Raw genomic sequence first — 24,647 nt, 5'->3', positions numbered from 1 at the left:
TTTCTTGAATGCAGTTTTTACATAATATCATACAAGCATGGACTCCAAATCTTATCCTTATTTTAGTATGCAACAGCGGAAGCTCTTAATAATCACCTGAGAATAAACATGCTTAAAACGTCAACAAAAATGTTGGTGAGTTATAGGTTTAACCTATATATTATCAAATCATAATAATAGACCACAAGATTTCATATTTCAATATACATCTCATACATAGAGATAAAATTCATTCATATGGTGAACACCTGGTAACCGACATTAACAAGATGCATATAAGAATATCCCCTATCATTCCGGAAAATCCTTCGGACATGATAAAAACAACATCGAAGTACTAAAGCATCCGGTACTTTGGATGGGGTTCGTTAGGCCCAATAGATCTATCTTTAGGATTCGCGTCAATTAGTAGATCGGTTTACTAATTCTTAGGTTACCTAGCAAAAAGGGGCATATTCGGCTTCGATCATTCACCCATATAATGTAGTTTCATTTACTTGTGTCTATTTCGTAAAACATTTATAAAACTGCATGTATTCTCATCCCAAAATATTAGATTTTAAAAGTGGGACTATAACTCACCTTCACAGATTTTTACTTCGTCGGGAAGTAAGACTTGGCCACTGGTCGATTCACGAACCTATAACAAATATGTACATATATATCAAAGTATGTTCAAAATATATTTACAACATTTTTAATAATTTTTTACTGTTTTAAGTTTATTAAGTCAGCTGTCCTCGTTAGTAACCTACAACTAGTTGTCTACAGTTAGATGTACAGAAATAAATCGATATATATTATCTTGAATCAATCCACGACCCAGTGTATATACGTCTCAGGCTAGATCACAATTCAAAGTATATATATTTTTGGAATCAACCTCAACCCTGTATAGCTAACTCCAACATTACTGCATATAGAGTGTCTATGGTTGTTCTAAATAATATATATACATGGGTCGATATGATATGTCAAAACATTTGCATACGTGTCTATGGTATCCCAAGATTACATAATATATTAGAATACATGTATAATACAATATAAGTTAGCTAGGATATGATTTGTATAGAATTGTTACAATATTTTCCGTAGCTACAACAATCAAAAAATATCCAACCTTGTTTTACCCATAACTTCTTCGTTTTAAATCCGATTTGAGTGAATCAAATTGCTATGGTTTTATATTGAACTATATTTTATGAATCTAAATATAAAAAGTATAGGTTTATAGTCAAAAATATAAGTTACAAGTTATTTTTGTAAAGGTAGTCATTTCAGTCGAAAGAACGACGTCTAGATGACCATTTTGGAAAACATACTTCCACTTTGAGTTTAACCATGATTTTTGGATATAGTTTCATGTTCATAAGAAAAATCATTTTCGCAGAAGAACAACTTTTAAATCAAATTTTATCATAGTTTTTAATTAACTAACCCAAAACAGCCCGCGGTGTTACTACGACGGCGTATATCCGGTTTTACGGTGTTTTTCGTGTTTTCCAGTTTTAAAACATTAAGTTAGAATATCATATAGATATAGAACATGTTTTTATTTGATTTTAAAAGTCAAGTTAGAAGGATTAACTTTTGTTTGCGAACAAGTTTAGAATTAACTAAACTATGTTCTAGTGATAACATGTTCAAATCTTTGAATAAGATAGTTTTATATGTATGAATCGAATGATGTTATGAACATCATTACTACCTCAAGTTTAGTAGGTAAACCTACTGAAAGTGACAAGAAATGATCTAGCTTCAAAGGATCATGGATGGCTTGAAAGTTCTTGAAGTAGAATCATGACACGAAAACAAGTTCAAGTAAGATTATCACTCGAATTAAGATAGTTATAGTTATAGGAACTGAATCAAAGTTTGTATATGAGTATTACCTTGATTTAGAATAATATCTTACTATAAACAATAAGGATTTCTTGAGGTTGGATGATCACTTTACAAGATTGGAAGTGAGCTAGTAAACTTGGAAGTATTCTTGATTTTATGAAACTAGAACTTGTAGAATTTATGAAGAACAATTAGAACTTGAAGATGGAACTTGAGAGAGATCAATTATATGAAGAAAATTGAAGAATGAAAGTGTTTGTAGGTGTTTTTGGTCGTTGGTATATGGATTAGATATAAAGGATATGTAATTTTGTTTTCATGTAAATAAGTCATGAATGATTACTAATATTTTTGTAATTTTATGAGATATTTCATGCTAGTTGCCAAATGATGGTTCCCACATGTGTTAGGTGACTCACATGGGCTGCTAAGAGCTGATCATTGGAGTGTATATACCAATAGTACATACATTTAGAAGCTGTGTATTGTACGAGTACGAATACGGGTGCATACGAGTAGAATTGTTGATGAAACTGAACGAGGATGTAATTGTAAGCATTTTTGTTAAGTAGAAGTATTTTGATAAGTGTCTTGAAGTCTTTCAAAAGTGTATGAATACATATTAAAACACTACATGTATATACATTTTAACTGAGTCGTTAAGTCATCGTTAGTCGTTACATGTAAATGTTGATTTGAAACCTTTAAGTTAACGATTTTGTTAAATGTTGTTAACTCAATGTTTATTATATCTAATGAGATGTTAAATTATTATATTATCATGATATTATGATATATTAATATATCTTAATATGATATTTATACATTTAAATGTCGTTACAACGATAATCGTTACATATATGTCTCGTTTCAAAATCCTTAAATTAGTAGTCTTGTTTTTACATATGTAGTTCATTGTTAATATACATAATGACATGTTTACTTATCATTTATCATGATTAAACATAGTGTAACAATATCTTAATATGATTCGTATGTAATTAGTAAGACGTTGTTATAACGATAATCGTTATATATAGCGTTTCGAGTTTCTTAATTCAATAAACACAATTTTATGTATATAACTCATTGTTAAAATACCTAATGAGATACTTACTTATCATAATATCATGTTAACTATATATATAATCATATATATGCCATCATATAGTTTTTACAAGTTTTAACGTTCGTGAATCACCGGTCAACTTGGGTGGTCAATTGTCTATATGAAACCTATTTCAATTAATCAAGTCTTAAAAAGTTTGATTACCTAACATGTTGGAAACACTTAATCATGTAAATATCAATTTCATTTAATATATATAAACATGGAAAAGTTCGGGTCACTACATCATATAACACAATGATTTGCAAACTTAGTTATCTTCACTACCTAGTGTTTTGATGCTAACGTTCTTCACATTCCCACCCTCTTTTAGTAACAATGCGTTTGCACTTTATATTATTAGTGGTTTTCATAATGTTCACATAGATTCGTGTTTTGCAAATTTGATTTTTGTGATGGCCCCGTCAATACAATTAACGGATCCGTCACTTGGTCCCACAACTTGATCGAACTTAAATGAATTTAATAAATGACATTGCATTCTTTTATTTCAAAAGTTTCCCAAAAAGGAAACATACTCAAAAATATGTAGTTTAAGTAACCCAACATATTAAATACCAAAGTTGACATTAAAACATTGTCAACAAAATCCACAAGTTTAAATTATTCCAAAATAGAATGCAAATTAAAAGTTTCATAATTGTTTAATAAAAATCTGCCCAAATGCATGCAGACTCTTCTAACACAGCGGAAGTATCAAACAAACTCAAGTACCTGTGAAAACATGCGAGTAAACTGTCAACAAAAATGTTGAGTGAATTATAGGTTTAAATAATTGAATAAACTTTAGACCACAAGATTTAAAATGTTAGAAAACATTAAACATTATTCCATTATCAATGAGCCACCTGGTAACCACTTAACCCTTTATTTACCCTTGCCAAACACAATAAATAATATACAATGAACCAGTGTATCTACAACAAAATACGAAGTGTAACAACCCAACCCATTAACTAACCAATAACGCGAAATAATTTTTTTTTTTGCTGGAACAGCATATGGCGCGGCGCGCCAAACTAGCCTGTCCAAAAAGTCATGAAATGCGAAAATGTTTGACCACTTCCCGACGTATTTAGACAAAACGCTTTTCACAACCTATTCATATATGAAAAACTAACACGTTCCATTCATAAAATAAGTTTTACGAGGTCGGGCCCACATCGGCCGTTTTACGACTTTCATACGAAAATACAAGTTTTCAATCACACGACTATTAACACAAAATAAAGCCGAGCATGGCGATTGGGGATACGCTACCCAATCCTAATCAATCCAAAAGCAAGCCTTCTAAAGTAACTACGCGAGTCTACTAGTCCCACGCTTACCCGAGCCACCGCATCCATGCAAATCTATAAAAAGGTAAACAACGAGATGGTAAGCTAATGCTTAGTGAGTGAGAATATACTACATACATATATATGCATAAAATGGACACGCCACACAAAACCAAATACCGCATACCGGAGCATCCAAGCATAAAGGCAAGCTAGTCTAAGCATACAGTAAGATCACTAAGCAACGAGCTAAAGATACATCAACAAAATATAAGTTCACCAACAACGATGTGAACAATGCCAATAAGCTACACCCGGAGAGTTAGCTACATCACGACAATACAACATTATATGTATACAATATATATATATATATATATATATATATATATATATATATATATATATATATATATATATATATATATATATATATATATATATATATATCTCGAATAACATAATTTGCTTACGCTTACAACACAATAACCATGGTTAACCAAATCTTCGCAAGGGAATGACTTCGCGAAACAAGTCATCGATGTTCATAACATCCGTTAGGGTACTTAACACCTCGTATCACTAACCCCTAGGGTGGCACCTTAACACCTCGGCACTTCACCCCGAGTTGCATCTTAACACCTCAATGCTTCACTCATTATTTTACGGAGTGGAGTCTTAACACCTCGACACTACACCCCTACGTGGCATCTTAACACATCGGTGCTTCACCCCGAGTGGCATCTTAACACCTCGATGCTTCACTCATTATTTTATGGAGTGATGTCTTAACACCTCGACACTACACCCCTAGGTGGCATCTTAACACCTCGATGCTTCACCCCGAGTGGCATCTTAACACCTCGATGCTTCACTCATCACGTGAAACGTGGTGTCTTAGCACCTCGACACTACACATTTCACGCTACAACAAATAGATACATTATATACCTACACATATAATTATTCCACTCACTATATTAACCCTTCATTATTGGGGTTATATAAGTCCACATTACACACGTACACACAAAGTGTGCACCTCGCCAAAGTGGTCAACCAAAACGCACAACCGTGCCAATTGGACCTATACACAAGTCCAACATTTCCACCTATACGAGAAGCGAGCTCTATAAGCAAGAACCCCTTCTCCCGACCCGCACCTGTCATAACCCGTCCTTAACCATAAGAACGTGTTAGATAACGTATGATTTCATTGCGAGGTATTGACCTCTATATGCGACATTTTTAAAAAGGAAAACTGCATATATTATACATTACAAACCAAACCATTATTTTTGTTACAAGCTTTAGACAATAAAAAGATGATTATCGTTTAACGATAATCTTCGACTTACAAACTTTACAAATGATAATAACAACACGATTTCTAGCATATTTTACAACACACGTCCTCGGATATGCAGTTTTATTTTTGACACAAATATGAGTACGCATGATCCTGCTTAGATTCAACATAATGCAGCGGAAGCTTTAATTATCACCTGAGAATAAACATGTTTAAAAACGTCAACATAAAGTTGGTGAGATATAGGTTTAGTGCGCAGCAATATATATATATAGACCACAAGATTTCGTATATAAACATTTCAATAAAAATATTCTAAGTGGTTGAGCACTTGGTAACCATACTTAACATTTTCACGTCGCATATTCCCTTTAATATGAAATCTTACTACACCGTACCAAGTGTAGTCACAAAACGAAGTACTGTGCAACCGTTGAATACTGGTCGTCCAGTCCGGTTGGGGTTGTCAGGCCCGATAGATCTATCAACAGGATTCGCGTTTACAATACCGCTGTAAATATTAGTTACCAAGCTACAGGGAAGTATGCCAGTGGTACAACTCAACGTAGAACATATTTTTCAGTTACTTGTGTCCATATCGTAAAACATAAAATACATGTATTCTCATCCCGAAATATTTAGAGTTTAAAAGTGGGACTATATACTCACTCTTGTCTTGATGATATATATATTTTGACTCGGTCTTCCGGTTGATATCACGAACCTATCCATATATAATATATCAATATGTTTTCATTTTAAAACAAACGTTATATATATATATACTTGTTATACTTTTAATATTTTGAATATTTCCTTAGTCCGTAGTTAGCATTCCGATGTTAGTAATTCAATTTTTAATGGTTCATTTTTAGATGTTTAATATACCCGCAATAAACAAAACCCCCAACGAAATAAATAAAACCCCATCGTATATGTATTGGTCGAGATTAATCTTGACCCATGGTACCGGTGTTGTCAAATGACGTGTTGCGTACATAAAGTACCGGTGTTGTCAAATGACGTGTTGCGTACAATCATGGGATCTTATGATTAATCTTCTCGTGTTGTTTACGGGTGATCCTGAACCATATAAAATTGAATTATAAGTACATATATATAAAATATCATGTTATCTTAGAAATATGTGATTTATATCATTTTTTTCCAATTGATCCCGTAGTTGAAATGATCTAGGATAACCAATTTTGTTTCGGTCATAGTTTCTTCGTTACAAATCCGTTTTCGTTGATTCAAATTGCCATCTTCTTGGATCGAGTTCTTCTTTAAGACTATGAACTGTAAATACCTTGGTTTGTATTCAAAATCATACGGCATAAGTGAAACATTAGTGAAACATATGAAGTTAAACATTTTTGTTACAACAAAATCATTTAATGACCATTTTTCTAAAAATACTTATACTTTGAAAAACCAAGTTTTACCTTGTTAAATTAGCATATACATAAGTTATATTACAGGTCTTGAAGTATTTTAAAAGTTAAGTTAGAAGGATCTATTTAGTTTGCAAACAAGTTTGAAAACATTCAAACTATGTTCTTGTTGTTAAACTTTTGTACCACAAAATAAGATAGCTATATATATATGAATCGAATAAGGTTATGAACATAGATTCTACCTCAAGTTCCTAGGACAAGATGGCTGTAAAAGAGGAGTAAGAAGCTAGAATCAAAAGGGTGATAGAAGTGGATGAAAGATTGGAAGTAAGTTGGTGTTCTTGGAAGGTTTTCTTGAAGTGTTTTTGTATGGTTTTCTTATGGTGTTTTAGTATGGTTTTTGAAGCTAGATCTTCTTGGAACTTTGCTGAATTGTTGAAGGTGTTTAAGGGTTATAAGTGTGTGTGTTTTAGCTAGGAGATTGAAGTAGTAAATGAATCAAAAATGATGATACATATATACTAAAAAAAACGTGACCCATGATTGTATATGGACAAATTCTTTAACTTGTAATCTTGTGTATTTGTCAACAATTATACAAAAGCAATTACCTTATACATAAGGCATGAACAAGGGCTGGTTAGGTGGTGATTTTGATGTGTATTTACTATTAGTAAATACGTATAGAAGCTTAGTATGATACGAGTACAAATACTCTAGGTATACGTATGGAAATTTTGTGAAAAATGGAATGAGGATTCAAATATAGCTATCTTTTGTGAATACACTTATATGATTTTATGTATTTAAGTTCTTAAAAGTGATTAAATACATTACTTATACAATATATGTATAAACATTATAGTCTTAAGTATTTAAGTCAAATAACGTTACGTATTGTTATCGTTTTGAAAACTTAAGTTAGTAGTTTCAAAATACACATATAACTTGTTGTTATTAATACAAAATGAGATATTAAAACATTTATTAATCATGTTAAATATGTATATATACATTTATATACACAAACGTATAATTATCATATATTGTATAGTTCGTGATATCATCGGTCAAACTAGACGGTCAAACGTTGTGTAAAACTCTTTTCGGAAATATAAGTCTCGACAATTTGGATTGCTTATCATGTTGGCAAGGTTTAATTTATGTAAATATTAATCTTATAAGTATAGTATGATCGAAAAAGTGCGGGTCGTTACATTACCTCCCCGTTAAATAAATTGCGTCCCGAAATTTTAAAATTGTACCTATTTTGCGTCATCGAGAAACAAGTGTGGATACTTTTGCTTCATCTGATCCTCTCGTTCCCAAGTAAACTCGGGACCTCTTCTAGCATTCCAACGAACCTTAACAATCGGTATATTGCTCTGTTTGAGCTGTTTAACTTCACGGTCCATGATTTCGATTGGTTCTTCGACGAATTGTAGTTTCTCGTCGACATGAATTTCTTCAAGAGGAATGGTGAGGTCTTCCTTTGCAAGACACTTCTTCAGGTTTGAGACGTGAAAGGTATTATGTACTCCAGCGAGTTGTTGTGGTAACTCGAGTCGATAAGCTACCGGTCCAATGCGTTCGATGATCTTGAACGGGCCTACGTACCTTGGGTTCAGTTTACCCCTTTTGCCGAAACGTATTACACCTTTCCAAGGTGACACCTTTAGCATAACCATGTCCCCGACCTGAAACTCTAATGGTTTCCTTCGAACATCGGCGTAGCTCTTTTGGCGACTACGGGCTGTTTTCAATCTCTCCTTGATTTGCACTATCTTCTCAGTCGTTTCATGTATGATCTCGGGACCAGTTAAATGTCGATCTCCTACTTCATTCCAACAGATAGGAGATCTACACTTCCTTCCGTACAATGCTTCGAATGGCGCAGCTCCAATGCTCGCATGATAACTATTATTATACGAGAATTCTGCTAACGGTAGATATTTGTCCCATCCGTTTCCAAAATCGATCACACATGCCCTGAGCATGTCTTCGAGAGTCTGAATCGTTCTCTCACTCTGTCCATCGGTTTGTGGATGATATGCGGTACTCATATCCAAACGAGTTCCTAGTGCCTCCTGTAGTGATTGCCAGAATTTTGAGGTAAATCTACTATCACGATCGGATATAATGGAAATAGGTATTCCATGCCTTGAAACAACTTCCTTTATATACAATCGTAATAGTTTCTCCATTCTATCCATTTCCTTTATAGGTAAGAAATGTGCAGACTTGGTGAGACGATCAACAATCACCCAAATGGTGTCGTATCCCCAGGCAGTCTTTGGTAACTTCGTGATGAAATCCATGGTAATACCGTCCCATTTCCATTCTGGAATTTCTGGTTGTTGAAGTAACCCTGACGGCTTCTGGTGTTCTGCTTTAACCTTGGAACAAGTTAAACACTCCCCAACATATGTTGCAACGTCTGTTTTTAAATTAGGCCACCAATAATGCGTCTTAAGATCTTGGTACATCTTTCCAACTCCAGGATGTATCGAATATCTTGTCTTATGTGCCTCGTTCAATATCAACTTCCTTAATCCACCCAACTTCGGTACCCAAATACGATTTGCAAAATATCGAATTCCATCTTCCCGCATAACGAGTTGCTTCTCATACTTCTTCATTATTTCATTTCCTATATTTTCTTTAGTAAGTGCTTCTCGTTGAACTTCTTTGATTTGTGAGTTGAGATTCATGCGAATTTTTATGTTCATCGCTCGTACTCGAATTGGTTCTCGTTCTTTTCTGCTTAAAGCATCAGCCACCACATTCGCCTTCCCGGGATGATAACGAATTTCACAATCATAGTCGTTTATTAACTCGACCCACCTACGTTGCCTCATGTTCAATTGTTTCTGATCAAAAATATGTTGAAGGCTTTTATGATCAGTAAACACAGTGAATTTAACCCCATACAAGTAGTGTCTCCACATCTTCAATGCAAACACGACTGCTCCCAATTCTAGATCATGCGTCGTATAATTTCGCTCGTGAATCTTCAATTGTCGGGATGCGAATGCAATAACTTTCTTCCGTTGCATAAGAACACAACCAAAACCTTGTCGCGAAGCGTCACAATATATTTCAAAATCATCGTTCCCTTCTGGTAACGATAAAATAGGCGCCGTAGTTAACTTCTTCTTCAATAATTGAAATGCGTTCTCCTGCTCCGAGGTCCATTCGTATTTCTTCCCTTTTTGCGTTAATGCTGTCAACGGCTTAGCTATTCGAGAAAAATCTTGAATAAACCTTCTATAATAACCGGCTAAACCCAAAAATTGACGTATCTGCGTTGGTGTCTTAGGAGTCTCCCATTTTTCAATAGCTTCAGTTTTTGCTGGATCAACCTGAATTCCTTCGCTATTAACAACGTGACCAAGAAATTGCACTTCTTTCAACCAGAAAGCACACTTAGAAAATTTAGCATACAGTTGTTCTTTTCTCAACAACTCCAGTATCAACCTTAAATGCTCTTCATGCTCTTGCTCACTCTTGGAATAAATAAGAATATCATCAATGAAAACGATAACAAACTTATCTAAATACGGACTACAAACTCGATTCATGAGGTCCATGAATACAGCTGGCGCATTCGTCAATCCAAACGGCATAACCAAAAATTCATAATGACCATAACGTGTCCGAAAAGCAGTTTTCGGAATATCCTCTTCTTTGACGCGTAGTTGATGATAGCCCGATCTTAAGTCGATTTTCGAATAAACACATGATCCTTGCAATTGATCAAATAAGTCATCAATTCTCGGTAGTGGATACCGATTCTTGATAGTTAACTTATTTAATTCACGATAATCTATACACATTCGGAAAGATCCGTCTTTCTTCTTGACAAACAAAATTGGAGCTCCCCACGGTGAAGTACTCGGTCGTATGAATCCACGGTCCAGTAATTCTTTTAACTGACTTTGAAGTTCTTTTAACTCGGACGGTGCAAGTCTATATGGAGCACGAGCCACTGGTGCAGCTCCTGGTACTAAATCTATTTGAAATTCTACCGATCTAAATGGAGGTAATCCCGGCAATTCTTCCGGAAAAACTTCAGGAAAATCTTTTGCCACAGGCACGTCGTTGATGCACTTTTCTTTCTTTTCGACTTTATTAACATGTGCTAAAATAGCGTAACATCCCTTTTCTAAACACTTCTTGGCTTTCAAACAGCTAATGAGTTTTAGCTTTGAATTACCCTTCTCTCCATAAATCATCACCGGTATTTTTTCCTTACCAGGAATACGAATTGCCTTCTTGGCACAAACAACTTCCGCTCCTATTTTGGACATCCAGTCCATGCCGACTATTACATCAAAACCTCCTAATTCTACGGGTATTAAGTCGATTTTAAACGTTTCTCCGGCTAAATTTATTTCACAATCACGACAAATTTTATCGGCTTCAATTAGTTTACCATTAGCTAACTCAATCAAGTACTTAGCATCTAGAGGTAATGATGAACAATTCAATTTAGTGTAAAAATTTATACACACGTAACTTCTATCGGCGCCAGTATCAAATAAAATAGATGCTGATAAGTTATTAATGGTAAACGTACCCGTAACAAGTTCCGGGTCTTCTCGTGCCTCTCTAGCATTAATAACAAACGCTCTTCCACGTGCAGGTCCGCCATTCTGATTCGGGCACTGGCTCTTATAGTGACCTTGTTTTCCACACCCAAAACAAGTAATGTTAGCCAAAGCAGTTCTATTTGCGTTGGTGGCAGGAGTCTTGTTGCCATTTGTAACGAGAGCCTTACAATCTTCCGCAAGATGACCTTGTCGATTACACTTGGTGCATAACACACTACAGTAACCAAAGTGATGTTTGTGACAACGGTTGCATAAAGGACTTTGTCCTTTGTAACCAAAGCCTGAACCGCTACCCGCACCTTTCGTGGTTTCTTGTTTCTTATAAGGTTGTTGTTGGTTACCTCGATCATAACCTCCATTCCACTTTTTCTTGTTCCCCAATACCTTCTCCTCAGTATTGAATGCTTTCTTGTCCAAAATGACCTGATCCATTAGCTCGTTCGCCATGGTTATAGCTTCATGAATTGTTTTAGGTTTCGATGCTGTAACGTTTGCCTTGACCTTTTTGGGCAAACCACCTTTGTACATTTCAATCTTCCGTGCTTCGGTTGGAACCAATTCAGGACATAGTAAAACCAATTCCATGAATCGCTGATTGTAGTTGGTGATTTCAGTACCAACCACCTTCAAACTTCGTAACTCATCTTCTAACTTAATAACCTCATTCCTTGGACAATACTCGGTGATTATCATTGCTTTGAATTCTTCCCATGGAGTATCATAAGCTACATCTCCTCCTACCGCCTTCACATAATTCTTCCACCATGTGAGTGCACTATCTTGTAAAGTGCACGATGCAAACTTGGTCATGTCTTTTTCATCACAACCACTGATTTTAAACACCGTCTCCATCTTTTCTATCCATCGGGTTAAACCGATCGGTCCTTCCGTTCCACTGAATGATGAGGGCTTGCAAGCTTGAAACGTCTTGTAGGAGCATCCTACACGAGGATTTGGATTAACTGCAGCAGCTCTTGCAGCCTCAACCCATAACATTCTGTCGTTCACTCGCTGGTTGATGAGTTCCTCGAGTTCTTGTTCCGTCATTCGATTCAATCGCGCCATTTCCTAATGAAAGAAAATAATTATTCACATGGAATATTATAGATGTAGTGTGTATTTATAGTACATTTATAGCTTGTTAATAATATGAACCAGGTATTATTATAAAAGCCTTTTCTTCTTATTAGCGTTTTATAATTATATCTTGGGTAGTACCTACCCGTTAATGTTCATACTTAATAGCTTAGTACAGAATCAATTACTACAATCTAAATAATACTTAACCATGGAAAATTATTGCATTTCATACTTCAATATTTTACATATGCTTATCTTACATCGAACATTAAGCAAACCACACTATTAATATTATACAAAACATTATTCGGTTCCATGGTTTGACACAGCAGCGCATCGTTTGATCTATTTTCTAGGACGTTTAGACACAAAGATTTGCTTAACGCTTATCCTAACTGTCTGCCTATATTTTGGCTGTGGGACTGAAGAACTGGATGCCGGGACAGAACGAATAGGAATAGCGGGGATAGGGGTGGTAGTGTTGAGTGGAATTGGTGCCACATCATTCTCATTAAACTCGGGATTTGGATTTTCTAATTCATTAGCCTTTCGTTTCTTTCCTAGTTCGAACTCGTCTTTTGTAATTTCCTGTATTTCTTCCTCGGGTTCACTTTCCTCCTCGGGTTCACTTTCCTCCTCGGGTTCACTTTCCTCCTCGGGTTCACTTTCCTCCTCGGGTTCACTTTCCTCCTCGGGTTCACTTTCCGGGTTCTTTATAGTTGGTTCATCCGGAATTTGTGAGTCTTCCCCAAGGATATCATTTTCGTCATCGAACAGGTTAATGACTGGAACGCCATCTGAAGATTCTGATTCGGAGTCGTTGATTGTGATAACAATTTTTGAGCTCGACATCTATCACACAACAACTAACCCATTAGTACTTATATAATATTTACATATAAATTTTAACCAACAGTGATAAGCAATGGTTTTTTTTTTTTTTAAATCAGACCCGGTCAAAGTCCAGACTTACTAATGTATCCTAACGGCTTCTCGGTTAGACACACTAATGCAGACCTGGTTCACTAAGACCAACGCTCTGATACCACATGTCATAACCCGTCCTTAACCATAAGAACGTGTTAGATAACGTATGATTTCATTGCGAGGTATTGACCTCTATATGCGACATTTTTAAAAAGGAAAACTGCATATATTATACATTACAAACCAAACCATTATTTTTGTTACAAGCTTTAGACAATAAAAAGATGATTATCGTTTAACGATAATCTTCGACTTACAAACTTTACAAATGATAATAACAACACGATTTCTAGCATATTTTACAACACACGTCCTCGGATATGCAGTTTTATTTTTGACACAAATATGAGTACGCATGATCCTGCTTAGATTCAACATAATGCAGCGGAAGCTTTAATTATCACCTGAGAATAAACATGTTTAAAAACGTCAACATAAAGTTGGTGAGATATAGGTTTAGTGCGCAGCAATATATATATATAGACCACAAGATTTCGTATATAAACATTTCAATAAAAATATTCTAAGTGGTTGAGCACTTGGTAACCATACTTAACATTTTCACGTCGCATATTCCCTTTAATATGAAATCTTACTACACCGTACCAAGTGTAGTCACAAAACGAAGTACTGTGCAACCGTTGAATACTGGTCGTCCAGTCCGGTTGGGGTTGTCAGGCCCGATAGATCTATCAACAGGATTCGCGTTTACAATACCGCTGTAAATATTAGTTACCAAGCTACAGGGAAGTATGCCAGTGGTACAACTCAACGTAGAACATATTTTTCAGTTACTTGTGTCCATATCGTAAAACATAAAATACATGTATTCTCATCCCGAAATATTTAGAGTTTAAAAGTGGGACTATATACTCACTCTTGTCTTGATGATATATATATTTTGACTCGGTCTTCCGGTTGATATCACGAACCTATCCATATATAATATATCAATATGTTTTCATTTTAAAACAAACGTTATATATATATATACTTGTTATACTTTTAATATTTTGAATATTTCCTTAGTCCGTAGTTAGCATTCCGATGTTAGTAATTCAATTTTTAATGGTTCATTTTTAGATGTTTAATATACCCGCAATAAACAAAACCCCCAACGAAATAAATAAAACCCCATCGTATATGTATTGGTCGAGATTAATCTTGACCCATGGTACCGGTGTTGTCAAATGACGTGTTGCGTACATAAAGTACCGGTGTTGTCAAATGACGTGTTGCGTACAATCATGGGATCTTATGATTAATCTTCTCGTGTTGTTTACGGGTGATCCTGAACCATATAAAATTGAATTATAAGTACATATATATAAAATATCATGTTATCTTAGAAATATGTGATTTATATCATTTTTTTCCAATTGATCCCGTAGTTGAAATGATCTAGGATAACCAATTTTGTTTCGGTCATAGTTTCTTCGTTACAAATCCGTTTTCGTTGATTCAAATTGCCATCTTCTTGGATCGAGTTCTTCTTTAAGACTATGAACTGTAAATACCTTGGTTTGTATTCAAAATCATACGGCATAAGTGAAACATTAGTGAAACATATGAAGTTAAACATTTTTGTTACAACAAAATCATTTAATGACCATTTTTCTAAAAATACTTATACTTTGAAAAACCAAGTTTTACCTTGTTAAATTAGCATATACATAAGTTATATTACAGGTCTTGAAGTATTTTAAAAGTTAAGTTAGAAGGATCTATTTAGTTTGCAAACAAGTTTGAAAACATTCAAACTATGTTCTTGTTGTTAAACTTTTGTACCACAAAATAAGATAGCTATATATATATGAATCGAATAAGGTTATGAACATAGATTCTACCTCAAGTTCCTAGGACAAGATGGATGTAAAAGAGGAGTAAGAAGCTAGAATCAAAAGGGTGATAGAAGTGGATGAAAGATTGGAAGTAAGTTGGTGTTCTTGGAAGGTTTTCTTGAAGTGTTTTTGTATGGTTTTCTTATGGTGTTTTAGTATGGTTTTTGAAGCTAGATCTTCTTGGAACTTTGTTGAATTGTTGAAGGTGTTTAAGGGTTATAAGTGTGTGTGTTTTAGCTAGGAGATTGAAGTAGTAAATGAATCAAAAATGATGATACATATATACTAAAAAAAACGTGACCCATGATTGTATATGGACAAATTCTTTAACTTGTAATCTTGTGTATTTGTCAACAATTATACAAAAGCAATTACCTTATACATAAGGCATGAACAAGGGCTGGTTAGGTGGTGATTTTGATGTGTATTTACTATTAGTAAATACGTATAGAAGCTTAGTATGATACGAGTACAAATACTCTAGGTATACGTATGGAAATTTTGTGAAAAATGGAATGAGGATTCAAATATAGCTATCTTTTGTGAATACACTTATATGATTTTATGTATTTAAGTTCTTAAAAGTGATTAAATACATTACTTATACAATATATGTATAAACATTATAGTCTTAAGTATTTAAGTCAAATAACGTTACGTATTGTTATCGTTTTGAAAACTTAAGTTAGTAGTTTCAAAATACACATATAACTTGTTGTTATTAATACAAAATGAGATATTAAAACATTTATTAATCATGTTAAATATGTATATATACATTTATATACACAAACGTATAATTATCATATATTGTATAGTTCGTGATATCATCGGTCAAACTAGACGGTCAAACGTTGTGTAAAACTCTTTTCGGAAATATAAGTCTCGACAATTTGGATTGCTTATCATGTTGGCAAGGTTTAATTTATGTAAATATTAATCTTATAAGTATAGTATGATCGAAAAAGTGCGGGTCGTTACAGCACCCATCCTACACATACATATGCATATAGGATATTAACACTCACCTTGTCGCCTTGAAGAATGCTACCGAATAATTCGCAATCGCCGATGGAATGTACCTAATCCATTTATCACATAACAAGTAACACAATTAGGTGGATATACAAATCAACCCAAATTGACAACTAGTGCAATTTTGACCCAAATGCACTTCCAAGCACAAACCGCGCCCAAAGTAACCAATAATCACTAACACAAGTGAGAATGGTCCTAATATGTCAATCAAACCAATCATAGGTGTTAAACACCTATCTTGCCCAAAATGACACTTAAACCCTAATTTGACCCATAAGAAGTCAATATCATGCCATTAGCAAGTTTTGACACCAAAACATATTTAACTCGGTTCTATGCTTCAACTTAATCCATTTTAAGTTTATAAACCTTATTAAATCGGCAATTGAGTCATAATCATCAACAAACCCTAATTTTGACTCTAGTCAAAATTAGTCAACCATAAGAACCCTAATGGTTTCCAAAACACCAATAATCACTAACACTAGTGATTATACACCTATAATCACTAACACTAGTGATTATACACCATTTACAAGTCTTAAACATGGTTAAATCATTAACCAACCCAAAACCCGCCAAATATCAAAATAGCAAGTTTCCATAAACCCTCTTCATCAACCAAATGGGTTTTACAACTAACAATCTCAAACCCTAACTTGAATATCAAATCTAACAAATGAAATTCGGAGTTAGAACTTACCAATACTACCAAAACATAGCTAGGAGCGAGATGAACAACTTTAAAACCCGAGCTTTGGTGAGAATCCAACTCCTTCTTCTCAAATTCAAGCTCTCTCACTCTAGAACCCTTCTTCTCTCTCTAGATATGGATGAGAGTGTTTGTGTAGGTGAGAAATGAGCTCCAATGGAGTTCTAGATCAGTTTTGGTGACCCTAAACCGACCCTAAATGAAAAGACCAAAGTACCCCTCATTTAGACCTTTTAAAAAGGCTGAAAATTGCATCAGACGGGTTCGGAGCGCCGCTCCAAAAGGTGGAGCGCCGCTCCAACCTACAGGTCAGTTTTCAGAAACTTGTTTTGGCCATAACTTTTTGACCGTAGCTCCGTTTTCGATGAATAAAATATCGTTGGAAACGTAATAAGATTTCCTTTCCAATGGTAAGGCTTTGAAACATCAACACAAACTTTATTTGAGGTTGAAAAGATACGTACACACCTTGTCACTTTAGACAACGTCCAGTTTCCTTCGGCGTTCGAGCAAGCAACACGTACACTTCATACACGCATCGTACATCATAAATACATTATGTACAATAAATATTTGGGTCTTACAACTCTCCCCCACTTAAACTCGATCACGTCCTCTTGATCTTCTCCACTTAACCAATCCGGAACTACTCAATGGCCCTCAATCCTAAGTTCCAATCCGAACTTTCCTAGACAATTCTTCCCAATGAATCACCTTTAACAACTAAAATCGTCACCCGCGATTTATCAAAACCACTATCCGAGCACTAAAACCTTGCTCAATCCCTCACATCGGGAAAAACTCGACCAATCTCGAACCGAGATGTCAATTCCTTAGCGTACCTTTACCAAGAACCACGCTAAAAGCGACCAAGTCTCAACCTAAAGTCAACAATCCGAACGTTGAAGATCGAACCACATGAATCCTTACGGATTACACTTACCACTAAACATCCTTTGTAGTGCGCAATACAACAAATACGCCATTATCCTAACATCATAAGCAACGGCTAAAACCAAAAGCGCCCAAAACGACTATGGCAACGCTAATCCTAAGGTGTCCAAAATCGACTATTGTCACACCCGTAACATCATGTGAGCAAAACACGGCTATTGCAATCACTTAATCACACAACATGGTCCTCACGATCCCACCATCGGTGTATAAAACGACCGATAGATCACACCACACAGTCCTTACGAACCCACCATCGGTGTATAAAATAACCGATAGATCACTCGACACCGGATGAAGTCAGCGGACCCCATCAACGGTCATGCTTCACCGATATAACACTACACCCATGATGAAGTCAGCGGACCCCGAAGGTCATACTTCACCAATCAACGATCTCATGATGAAGTCAGCGGACCCTGAAGGTCATGCTTCATCAATCACCAATACCATGATGAAGTCAGCGGACCCCGAAGGTCATGCTTCATCAATCAACGCCCTTTTGGCCTCGAACGACGAGTACCGTAACATCGCGCTCTGCTACGCCATAGTGAATCCTAACATATACCACTAACCATTCACACAATCGAGCAAGAACCACCTATATCAAACATAGGCACAAAACATTAATTCTCTAAAAGAGGATCCGATACGCACATCCCTTAACCGAGGGATTTCACCTTGCTCGCCATACCCGTCCATTATCTCTCAACGAGATTTACTACATTACCACCTTGGTGATAATTCAAATCCAAAATCATAGGTACAATTTAACCAAAATTGTACTCTACCACAAATCGACCAAATCTAGGTCCCGACACAAATTTCGGATCTACCAAAAGCATTGTCCGAAATCTCACACTAAAACCTCCGCGTGCGGGAGTGTAACTCCCCCACTAGGAACTACGTTCCATAACCGCATCTCGTACACCCGCACGATGCTACCAAAGGTACACTTTACCAATAATTGGGTTCACACGGCCCATCACCATGTCTTGCTTCAACTTTGAGCATACCAAGGATCCTAACCCATCCTTAAACACTTCGAACGAAAAGTGTACCACAAATTACACAAACTATACACTCGCAATCATCCAATTGCTTTAGTTTGTCGAATTTCACCCGATCACTCTTGTACCTAAGGGTTTCACTTCGGTACCCTAAGTACAATGTAACCGCAACACAATCGGAGTCGAACACCACGCTAGTAGGTATAAAAAGGCACCTAATGTCGCGTCACGTAGACTCCTTTTCCAACATACATCGAGATCAACACTCGATTTCAAGAGTTTCAATCCACCCGACGAACCTCATGGTTCATCAACTTCAGCACGAAAGCGAACACGCGCTTAACGACCGAACACCAAAACCCATTTCCATGGTTTGGTAGAAACATTTCCCAAATACTAAGGAATGCTTGGTTGCACCAAGTCTTAAGCCCTTCGCCCGACAATCAAACGTCACCATAGGGTACTTCCATTCGGAACGTCACCCATATCAATAACATGCACAACACCATTGAGACTTTAAGGGTCTCACTCAAACGAGCTTAACGACCCGATACCAACCAAAATGCTTAAGCACCCAAGGATTCGCACCATAGGATCAAGGCACAACACACCACTTATACACACTACTGAGAGCAAACCGGAACCATAAACGTAAACCGCCCGCTTGCTACGAATTATCTCCAACGGAGAATAAAGTTTAGCTAAGACTTACGCACATACCGCATGTTATTACAAATGAACAACATATAATTTTGTACTAAAAGTGCCTGATGTAGCGCTGTTGGGCTTCCGTGCTCCACTACCCATCATGTAATCGCGCTCTAACCTCCTAACCCGATCGTCATGCGATTCGGAAAACTCTGACTTCCGGTGTCCCTCCATCCAGCAAATGAAACACCTGATTGAGCCTAAAGGCACCACCGTACAATCTTGTGCCAAATGACCCCGTTCCCCACACTTAAAGCACGTGAACTTGTAACCCTTCTTACTCTTCTTCTTCACCTTCCCGACGCCTTCAGGCATACTTCGTGCCCTCTTGCCATGAGCACCATGTAATCCTAATCCTGCAAGTACATCTTCATCATCGCTACCTCGAGGTTTGGGAAACCTCTTTTCAAACTCTTCCTTTACAACTTTTAGTCACTTGGTCTCGGACCATTTCCGTCATTTGTCCTTCGACCAACTCCTTGGTTACTTCCCTAACTTTGTCGGTGGAAACCAAGACATATTGTTCAAACACGGCCTCAATATTTAACGTTAACTCATCCTTCCCTTCGTGAATAGGCTCACTCGTTCTGCATCCATCTTCCTGTTTCATTCTAAGGAATGCAACCAATTAGATCACGAACGTATAAACCACACGCACAACACCGCCCCATCTTGCTAAACACTCATCGTATATCACTTGTTAGAAATGATTTGCACGCGTAATAAGGTTTGCAAGTCCTTATTACGCATACACGCCGTATCGACTCGTTAGTACAACGACCGCCTCGCTTGATGATATATGCAACCGCAAACACAAACCAAACATAACACAAGAATCATTATCACAGCACAATAGCATATTAATAATATCCGCATTACTAATATAAACGTTAGTCAACCTATAAACAAGGCACTAACTAAACCCATTCCGACCCGTAATCCTACAAGTCCATCAACAAATTTAGCACACACAAAAGTCTAAGTCTAGGCACCTATCTCAAGTCACCTAAATCCCTTAGACTATGCTCTGATACCACTTGTAACAACCCAACCCGTTAACCAACCAATAACACGAAATAAATTTTTTTTTTTTGCTGGAACAGCATATGGCGCGTCGCGCCATATGGCCGCGCGGCGCGCCAAACTGGCCTGTCCAAAAAGTCATGAAATGCGAAAATGTTTGACCACTTCCCGACGTATTTAGACAAAACCCTTTTCACAACCTATTCATATATGAAAAACTAACACGTTCCATTCATAAAATAAGTTTTACGAGGCCGGGCCCACATCGGTCGTTTTACGACTTTCATACGGAAATACAAGTTTTCAATCACACAACTATTAACAGAAAATAAAGCCGAGCATGGCGATTGGGGATACGCTACCCAATCCTAATCAATCCAAAAGCAAGCCTTCTAAAGCAACTACGCGAGTCCACTAGTCCCACGCTTACCCGAGCCACCGCATCCATGCAAATCTATAAAATGGACATAAGCTAACGCTTAGTGAGTGAGAATATACTACATACATATTTACGCATAAAATGGACACGCCACACAAAACCAAATACCGCATACCGGAGCATCCAAGCATAAAGGCAAGCTAGTCTAAGCATACCGTAAGATCACTAAGCAACGAGCTAAAGATACATCAACAAAATATAAGTTCACCAACAATGATGTGAACAATGCCAATAAGCTACACCCGGAGAGTTAGCTACATCACGACAATACAACATTATATTTATACAATATATATATATATATATATATATATATATATATATATATATATATATATATATATATATATATATATATATATATATATATATATATATCCCGAATAACATAATTTGCTTACGCTTACAACACAATAACCATGGTTAACCAAATCTTCGCAAGGGAATGACTTCGCGAAACAAGTCATCGATGTTCATAACATCCGTTAGGGTACTTAACACCTCGTATCACTAACCCCTAGGGTGGCACCTTAACACCTCGGCACTTCACCTCGAGTGGCATCTTAACACCTCGATGCTTCACTCATTATTTTACGGAGTGGTGTCTTAATACCTCGACACTACACCCCTAGGTGGCATCTTAACACCTCGATGCTTCACCCCGAGTGGCATCTTAACACCTCGATGCTTCACTCATTATTTTACGGAGTGGTGTCTTAACACCTCGACACTACACCCCTAGGTGGCATTTTAACACCTCGATGCTTCACCCCGAGTGGCATCTTAACACCTCGATGCTTCAATCATCACGTGAAACGTGGTGTCTTAGCACCTCGACACTACACATTTCACGCTACAACAAATAGATACATTATATACCTACACATATAATTATTCCACTCACTATATTAACCCTTCGTTATTGGGGTTATATAAGTCCACATTACACGCCCATGTGATAACGTACACACAAAGTGTGCACCTCGCCAAAGTGGTCAACCAAAATGCACAACCGTGCCAATTGGACCTATACACAAGTCCAACATTTTTACCTATACGAGAAGCGAGCTCTATAAGCGAGAACCCCTTCTCCCGACCCGCACCCATCCTACACATACATATGCATATAGGATATTAACACTCACTTTGTCACCTTGAAGAATGCTACCGAATAATCCGCAATCGCCAATGGAATGTACCTAATCCATTTATCACATAACAAGTAACACAATTAGGGTGGATATACAAATCAACCCAAATTGACAACTAGTGTAATTTCGACCCAAATGCACTTCCAAGCACAAACCGCGCCCAAACTAACCAATAATCACTAACACAAGTGAGAATGGTCCTAATATGCCAATCAAACCAATCATAGGTGTTAAACACCTATCTTGCCCAAAATGACACTTAAACCCTAATTTGACCCATAAGAAGTCAATATCACGCCATTAGCAAGTTTTGACACCAAAACATATTTAACTCGGTTCTATGCTTCAACTTAATCCATTTTAAGTTTATAAACCTTATTAAATCGGCAATTGAGTCATAATCATCAACAAACCCTAATTTTGACTCTAGTCAAAATTAGTCAACCATAAGAACCCTAATGGTTTCCAAAACACCAATAATCACTAACACTAGTGATTATACACCATTTACAAGTCTTAAACATGGTTGAATCATTAACCAACCCAAAACCCGCCAAATATCAAAATAGCAAGTTTCCATAAACCCTCTTCATCAACCAAATGGGTTTTACAACTAACAATCTCAAACCCTAACTTGAATATCAAATCTAACAAATGAAATTCAGAGTTAGAACTTACCAATACTACCAAAACATAGCTAGGAGCGAGATGAACAACTTTAAAACCCGCTCCAATGGAGTTCTAGATCAGTTTTGGTGACCCTAAACCTACCCTAAATGAAAAGACCATAGTACCCCTCATTTAGACCTTTTAAAAAGGCTGAAAATTGCATCAGACGGGTTCGGCGCGCCGCTCCAAAAGGTGGAGCGCCGCTCCAACATACAGGTCAGTTTTCAGAAACTTGTTTTGGCCATAACTTTTTGATCGTAGCTCCGTTTTCGATGAATCAAATATTGTTGGAAACGTAATAAGATTTCCTTTCCAATGGTAAGGCTTTGAAACATCAACAAAAAATTTATTTGGGGTTGAAAAGATACGTACACACCTTGTCACTTCAGACAACGTCTAGTTTCCTTCGGCGTTCGAGCATGCAACACGTACACTTTATACACGCATCGTACATCATAAATACATTATGTACAATAAATATTTGGATCTTACACGAAGTACTAAACATTCCGATTATAAATTGCTAGCGCGACTAGCTCGAAATGGGGTTGTCAAACCCGATAGATCTATCCGTAGGTTTCACGTTCACCAGTAGAAACCAGTGATTACAGTTACCAGACTCGAGAATATTTTTGTTCAACCCATAATGAATAATTTAATTTAATTGCCACTTGTGTCTAAACGTAAAATAAAATGCATGTAATCACATCCCAAAAATATACTTTGAAAAGTATGTAAAAACGGGACTATAACTCACCTTAAAGCAAATAAAGTAAGCAGACAAAAATGCGAACAACAATGAAGTAAAGTGATCAGGAATGATCACAACGCTGACCTATAAATAAAGCAGGTCGATATAAATAACTAACTTAGGTCAAGTCTTAGTATGATAGCTATTGTACATGTTACAAGTAGACATAGAACAATACTCAACATGCATCGGTTTGATCGAAACAGCGTACGGACACACACTTTCAATTTTTAGAAAGTTTCTATTTTTAGCGGGTTTCAATTTTTTGAAAGTTTCTATTTTAGGAAAGTTTCTATTTTAGGAAAGTTTCTATTTTAGGAAAGTTTCTATTTTTGGAAAGTTTTCAAATTTAGAAAGTTTCCATATTTAGAAAGTTTCTATATTTAGAAAGTTGCTATTTTTGGAAAGTTTTTAAGTTAGGAAAGTTTTCTTAATTAGAAAGTCAACAAAAGTCAACTAAAAGTCAACTAAAAGTCAAAGTCAACCGAAAGTCAACTTAAAAGTCAACCTTGGTCAAACATAGTCAACATTAATTTTAAAAGTATAGGTTATAATAATAATATAGGTTATAACGTTAATTATTTAATCTTTATTATAAGTCTTATAATAATATCTCATTATATAAGTTTAATACTTATCATAAGTATTTTCCATTAATAATAAAAGTATTATTAATCATAAGTTTAATTAAAAGTTTAATTAAATCATAGG

Source organism: Rutidosis leptorrhynchoides, chromosome 8, assembly GCF_046630445.1.
Source record: "Rutidosis leptorrhynchoides isolate AG116_Rl617_1_P2 chromosome 8, CSIRO_AGI_Rlap_v1, whole genome shotgun sequence".
Lineage (NCBI taxonomy): Eukaryota > Viridiplantae > Streptophyta > Magnoliopsida > Asterales > Asteraceae > Rutidosis > Rutidosis leptorrhynchoides.
The sequence above is the reverse complement of the archived record's forward strand: the minus strand, read 5'-3'. Positions refer to the sequence as shown.